We start from the raw sequence: 7463 nt of genomic DNA, 5'->3' as shown, positions 1-7463 counted from the left end.
CCAAGACAGCCTCTGTGTATTCTGCCAACCTCTAGGTAAGGATGCTTGTCCAACAGCCATTGGAGTGCCTAACCCCACTGTTCTCAGGCCTCGGCGCTTTTGATTTCACCCCCGAGAGGTTTTAGGTTTGGCGCGTTGTGTCAAAGCCATGGGAAGAATTAAGATTTATAATAAGACCCAGAGATTTCTGCCTTCTCTTCCAGCATCAGCCTTCTCCCTGCTCACCCCCAGGCTGACATGGAGGAGGAGAGCCATCCCCAAGGACTTGTAGGTACTTGGAGGAAGGGGCAGCTGTCAGAAGAAGAAAGGCAAGAAAATTAGTGCGGGAAGATAAGGAGACAGTGCGTCAAAATATCTCCTGCAAGGTGTTGGATCCCTACTAACATCTGCAAGATTTCTCTTCACAGTCAGGGATACAATAGAGGTGGTTACTATGGAAACGAGTGTAAAAGCAGCCCAGAGAAAGGAGAGAGCTGGATATAAAGAGGAAAGAGGAAAAGGCACATAACACTTTTAAATCATCAAAGGGGAATACTACAGCACTTTCCATCTCTGAGAGGAGAAAAATAAAGTCATTGAGCCTGGAGGCTGCTGAATGCCGGGAGCAGGGGAGGGGTCAGGGCTCACAGACTCTGTAATCCCTGTTCTCACCAGCCTGGGTATTGAACCTGCCTTCCTGCAGCTAAGATCATCAGCCAGAAAAGCCTCTGCAGGCTGCTCAGGGAGGCAAAGTCCAAAGTGGACCACATGCTCTTCTTGGCTTGGTCATGACCTTCAGTAATGACCTTGGTGAGATCAGGTCATTTTTCTGGGTCATGGTTTCATCATCTACCTTCCTCCTGAAGAGGAATGACGAAGCACTTTGCTCAGGGAAGAAAGGATAGAGGCTTAAGGCAGAAACATTCCAGAATGTTGAGAGCTGTGGATTCAGGGAACAAGGCATGGGCTGCCCCAGCCAGTACCGCGAGAATATCCCAGAGCGCCAGGGAGGCAGGGGCCCAAGCTGTGTTCATCCCCAGTCAGCCTCATTTTGTTTCAGTGTGAGTATTAATGGGGTAAAAGCATTTTCTCTGGCCAAGGAGAGTTTTAACAAGCCATCCATCTTTTATCAGGACTTAACAAACGCAGTGCAGCAGATCGGGGCTCTCCAGTAGAGATAAGACACAAGCCATATAACGTAACGTTAAATTGTCTACTAGCCCCATGAAAAAAGTGAAAAGAAACAGATGACATAAATGTTAATCCAATTCCAAACTATGATCATTTCAATTAAATCAATCGAGAAATTATTAATGAGATATTTGGTATTCATTTTTTCATATTAAGTCTTGGAAATCTGGTGTCTCAAGGGCTCAGTGGCTACATGGGGCTGATGGCTACTGTATTAGACAAAGAGGCTCTAGAATTTTCCATTAGAAAGAGGAGGAAAACAAAGAAAGAACACAAAGAAGAACGTAAAATAGGTCTGTTTCACTCGCACTGATTCTAACCACTGGCCTTGTCTTCCTGGGGGAGCAATAATTACACACAGAACAGAGTCGATCTCAAACACTTCTTTCTGTTGTTGAATGGTGGCCCGCCTGTGTTAAGATGAAGAATTTCCATCTAACATCCTCAGCCTCTGTGCCAGTGAAATCAGACAAACCCAGTTCAAGACCTGTCTCTCCATTCCTTTCTGAGTGTCCCTTTCTGGGACAGTTTCTTAACCTTTCTGAGCTTGCCTCAGTTGTGAAATGGGAACACTAGTACAGTAAGTCCCCTACACATGAATGAGTTCCATTCCGAGTGCGACCTTGCAAGTCCAGTGTGTTTCTAAGCCCAACAAAGTTAGCCTAGATACCCAACGCACACACACAATCAGCAATATTGTACTGTAATAGATTTCTAGTACTTTTCACAAATAATACATAAAAAACAAACAAACAAAAAATACAGAAAACATTTTAAATTTTACAGGATAGCATCTTGAAAAGCACAGTAGTACAGTACAACACCTGGCATACAGTGACTAGGGACTGGCATCGAGAGAACAGGCAAGAGAGCAACTGCCTGGTGGAGGGAGGGGGGCGGAGATGGTAGAGGTGAAGGATTGTCAGCAATAGGAGACAGAGGGCAAGGTGCAATTTCACACACATCTGACGTTAATGGAACGCACATTTGAATCTTTGAAATTTTGCAGATTAGTGTGTAAGGGACTTACTGTAGTTAGGTCACACAATTGCTTTTAGGCTTAAATAAAGTAAAGCCAGCAGCAGGTTTAGCATAGAACAGATACCCATGGGGGTATCTCACTTCCTGTTCCTTGCCCAGCTCTGGTCTATCAGTCTGTCCTTGAGTATCTCACTTCTCGAGGCCCATGTGAATGAAGAAACTAGAATCGTACATTTCTTCACATGGTGGGAAAACACCGGAGTAGAAACAGGACTTTAGTGGCAAGGATATGCCTTCTTTCACTGATACAATTCAACCTAATAGCTGGGTATTTTCCCAGCACAGAAAAGTACTAAGACTTAGTGAATCAGAAAGAGCCCTTCTTTTGATGGTCATGGACCACATAGTGAGGTATTTAGAAGAGCTAATTTAAATGTGTCCTTTGTCACAATAGCCAAGATATGGAAGCAACCTAAATATACATGGACAGATGAATGGATAAAGATGTGCTACATGTACACAATGGAATATTATTCAGATACAAAAAAGAATGAAATAATGCCATTTGCAGCAACATGGATGGACCTAGAGATTATCATACTAAGTGAAGTAAACCAGACAGAGAAAGACAAATAGCATATGATCACTTATATGTGGAATCTAAAATATGACACACATGAACTCATCTACAAGACAGAAACAGGCTCCTTCAGTTCAGTTCAGTCGCTCAGTCGTGTCCGACTCTTTGCGACCCCATGAACTGCAGCACACCAGGCCTCCCTGTCCATCACCAACTCCCAGAGTTCACCCAAACCCATGTCCATTGAATCAGTGATGTCATCCAGCCATCTCATCCTCTGTCGTGCCCTTCTCCTCCTGCCCCCAATCCCTCCCAGCATCAGGGTCTTTTCAAATGAGTCAGCTCTTTGCATCAGGTGACCAAAGTATTGGAGTTTCAGCTTCAACATCAGTCCTTCCAATGAACACCCAGGACTGATCTCCTTTAGGATGGACTGGTTGGATCTCCTTGCAGTCCAAGGGACTCTCAAGAGTCTTCTCCAACACCACAGTTCAAAAGCATCAATTCTTCGGCGCTCAGCTTTCTTCACAGTTCAACTCTCACATCCATACAGGACTAGTGGAAAAACCATAGCCTTGACTAGATGGACCTTTGTTGACAAAGTAATGTCTCTGCTTCTTAATATGCTGTCTAGGTTGGACATAACTTTCCTTCCAAGGAGTAAGCATCTTTTAATTTTATGGCTGCAATCACCATCTGCAGTGATTTCAGAGCCCAGAAAAATAAAGTCAGCCACTGTGTCCACTGTTTCCCCATCTATTTCCCATGAAGTGATGGCACCAGATGCCATGATCTTAGTTTTCTGAATGTTGAGCTTTAAGCCAACTTTTTCACTCTCCTCTTTCACTTTCATCAAGAGGCTCTTTAGTTCTTCTTCACGTTCCACCATAAGGGTGATGTCATCTGCATATCTGAGGTTACTGATATTTCTCCCAGCAGTCTTGATTCTAGCTTGTGCTTCCTCCAGCCCAGCGTTTCTCATGATGTACTCTGCATGTAAGTTAAATAAGCAGGGTGACAATATATAGCCTTGACGTACTCCTTTTCTTATTTGGAACCAGTCTGTTGTTCCATGTCCAGTTCTAACTGTTGCTTCCTGACTTGCATACAGGTTTCTCAAGAGGCAGGTCAGGTGGTCTGGTATTCCCATCTCTTTCAGAATTTTCCACAGTTTATCGTGATCCACACAGTCAAAGGCTTTGGCATAGTCAATAAAGCTGAAATAGATGTTTTTCTGGAACTCTCTTGCTTTTTTGATGATCCGTAGAAAAAAAGCTTATGATTACCAAAGGGGAAAGCAAGGTGTGGGGGTATAAATTAGGAGTTTGAGATGAACAGGTACTTATGACCATCTATAAAATAAACAATAGATACTGCATAGCACAGGGAATGACACTCAGTTTCTTGTAATAATCTATCATGGAAAAGAATCTGACAAAGAACAGATTCTGGGCTCCCTCTTCATGGGCAGAACCCCTTGGAAGTGAACAGCACCCCGGCACCACTGTTAAACCAGCAATCCTCAGGCTGTCTGACTCCCCACCGCCCTGCAGAAGCTAGAAAAGGGGCAGTCACTGAAGTGGCTCCATTCTAGGACAAGTGTAAGGAGGCGGAGGCAGGGAGATTCACCCCCATTACTATTCTGGCCATTGTTTCTCCTTTGAAAGTGGCAAATTGACCATCTATCCTGACCTCTCATCTAAAAAGAGCCAGGACATCCTGGGGAAGGAAGTTAAGACCAGAGTGGCTGAGGGGGTAAGGGTGGGCCTGTTTGTCTGGCATCCACAGGCTCACACACCAGTCGGCTGCCCCCCAGTGCCACCCCTGCCCCATCTGTATGCAAGTCAGGCACTTCCAGCCAAGTAGGAAAGGAAAACCCAGAAGAGCAAGTTTCTGGTGACTGGGAAATGTGGAGAGCCCTGATAGGCCTGAATAACGATGAGCCTGCACAGGCCTGGCAGTCAGGAGGAAGGAAGCTGGGTCCATATTTCCACAGGCCTCTCCCAGGGGCTGAGGGCTCAGGCCTCCCCAAAGCTCCGGAGGTTAGGTAATTGAGTTCCTAAATGGATCAGAGATAGAGCTCCAGACCCCTCATTTATGCCCGAGGACGGAAACAGTGGATTCTCCTGGGGACTTCTGGTTTCTTTTCTGTTGTTCCTATTCTTCCCAGCCACTGTCAGAGAAGGAATAGCCCTTTCCAAACAGACATCTGTCTTCTAGTGGATCTGCCTTTCTGGACCCCTGGTGAGGTGGGGTAAGAGAATAAGGCTAGAAGATGCCCCCAAGGGGACCCACCATCCAGGGCTGCCTGGGACCACCTTGGGATTTAGCTCTGAATGTTCCTCCACCCCAGAAAGCTTTCATTCTGTCCTAACTGGGACAGTTTGTCACTGGCCCCCCCATCCAGTTTCCTTCTCAACCCTGGAGTCCAGGTGGAGAGACTCCCTAGGCAGTGACTCCATCAGGAGATGTGCACGAGAGGAGGGTGCCTTCCTCTCCCCACAGAGAGCTCTTTATCTTCTGGCAGCAAAGGAAAAACTGGGTGTGGGCCTCTACCCTGTTGCCTCAGCTGCAGGACCGAGAGTAGGAGCTGGTCAGGAGACGCAGACGCTAGGGGGAGAAAGCAACATTTGCCCTACTGCACAGAGACGCCTGAAGCCCAGGCAGGCACTTGGCACCCTGACCTGCTGGCAACCGCAGAGCATCTCTGCTCCTCCTGCTGGGCCACGGGTCAGGTAGTGAAGGGGCAATGGGAGAGAAGTGGGGTGTCAGGCCCTGATCCCCGTACACATACACCGTGGTGTGCTGCTGGCGTTGAACAATGGGATCTCTGGGGCCGGGGCCGGGGGTGGCAGGCAGAGCCCGGATTTGTTTCACTTGCCCGTGTGTTTGGTGCAGACGGGTCATAGCTGATCTCCAGCTACCGATGTGAACGGGGACAGATGCACACTGCTGGCTCCGCTGAGCCATGGAGACCGTGTCCCTGCGCCTCTGGCTGTGTCCACGGAGTGACCTCAGTCAGGCCTTGCACAGGGCGCTTGAGACGGAGGAGGTTCTCACTGTGTGCGAAGGTGAGGCTGAGAGTTTTTTTGCTTGTTTTTCTTTTTTTAATGCTTTTATTTATGTATGTGTTTACTTTTATTAAAACTTTTTTATTGGCATACAGTTGATTTACAGTGTTGCCTTAGTTTCTAGTGTATAGCAAAGTGAGTCAGTTTTACGTGTATCTATATCCACTCTTTACATTCTTTTCCTCTATAGGTTATTACAGAGTATTGAGTGGAGTTCCCTGTGCTAAACAGTAGCCCCTTGTAAGTTACCTATTTTATATATAGTACTGTGTATGTGTCAGCCTCAGTCTCCCAATTTATCCCTCCCCCATCCTCCCCCCTTGGTAAGCATGTTTGTTCTCTACACCTGTGATTCTACTTCTATTTTGTAAATACGTTCATTTGTACCTTTTTTGTTTAGATTCCATGTATAAGCAATATTATAAGATATTTGGCGTCCAAGAGTTTTGAGCGATATTCACCAATACCAGGAAACCAACTAACTTGCTGTGACCTTAAACCTGTGAAATAGGATTTATCTAGAGGCGGGAATTGTAAGTGAAGCGATCAATCCTCAGGAAATGAATGATCTCATTATGAATGGTATCAGACCTATCCTATAGCAAGCTAAGGCAGAATTAGATCTACTTTATCTTATACAAACAGTGGGAAATGGGGGGTATTGTGAGATACTCACTTTAAAAAAACTGTGAAAGGAAAGCAATGATTTTTTTTTGTCACCACTAGAAAACATTATTTTTGTGAGTATAACCTAGAATCAATTATTAAACCCCTTTTGGATAAAACATAACATGTAGTAAATTTCAAAGAAGGTCGTTCATTTCGTTTAATGATAAATAAAATGATGTTTGACCAATTTGATGAAGACAATAAGTCAAACTTCAATGCTCTGGCATTTGATGTTGCACTAAATGACAAATCTTATTAAGGAGCTTTTTACATTTAAAATATGCAAAATGCAAACAAAATTTAGTAGTGAAAGTAAAATTAAATATTTAATGACATAATTAAGTCTTATTAATGGCATGTTCTTTATTTTGCAGATTATATATTCACCATGATGATCATCTCTTTCATCTTTATTACTTAAGCAATGTGTTTTTCATAATTATTTGTTAGGTATTTTCATTAACATTTGATGAATATTAATAGTTAAAATAAAAAAGTTTTTATTTCTGCTGTAATGACTTTACAGCGATAATAATATATAACTGTTTATAATGTGTTCTACTTGTTAATATTTAGATCCTTGATTTTGTTGCCACAGAGTGGAAATGTGGATCTTTATGGGTGATAAATGACAATCGTCACCCTCTTCCATTATTCTTTCTTTATTTATTTAATCTACTATTCTTAATGTAGCTTCACTGTGGGAGAAATATGAATTGCAGACTCACAACTAAAACTAGTAAGTCGTGCTTTAGGTTTAATCCTATTCTTGTGTTAATAGTGGCTTGCCTGTCTGTTTAGACGTCCTCATTCATTCCCATTTTTAGTTCATTTACCTCCCTGTTTTGGTCCATCAGAGCTCATATGGCTCTGGGACATTATCTCTCCATGACGTTTAAGACTTAATATCTGAAGGCCTTTCAGATATTTTTCTTCTGGGACAAAGGATAAGAATTTTCCATCCTGGACAATATGAAGTAAATGCCTGTGGA

The sequence above is a fragment of the Cervus elaphus genome, chromosome 15 (genome assembly GCF_910594005.1).
Source record: "Cervus elaphus chromosome 15, mCerEla1.1, whole genome shotgun sequence".
NCBI lineage: Eukaryota > Metazoa > Chordata > Mammalia > Artiodactyla > Cervidae > Cervus > Cervus elaphus.
The sequence above is the reverse complement of the archived record's forward strand: the minus strand, read 5'-3'. Positions refer to the sequence as shown.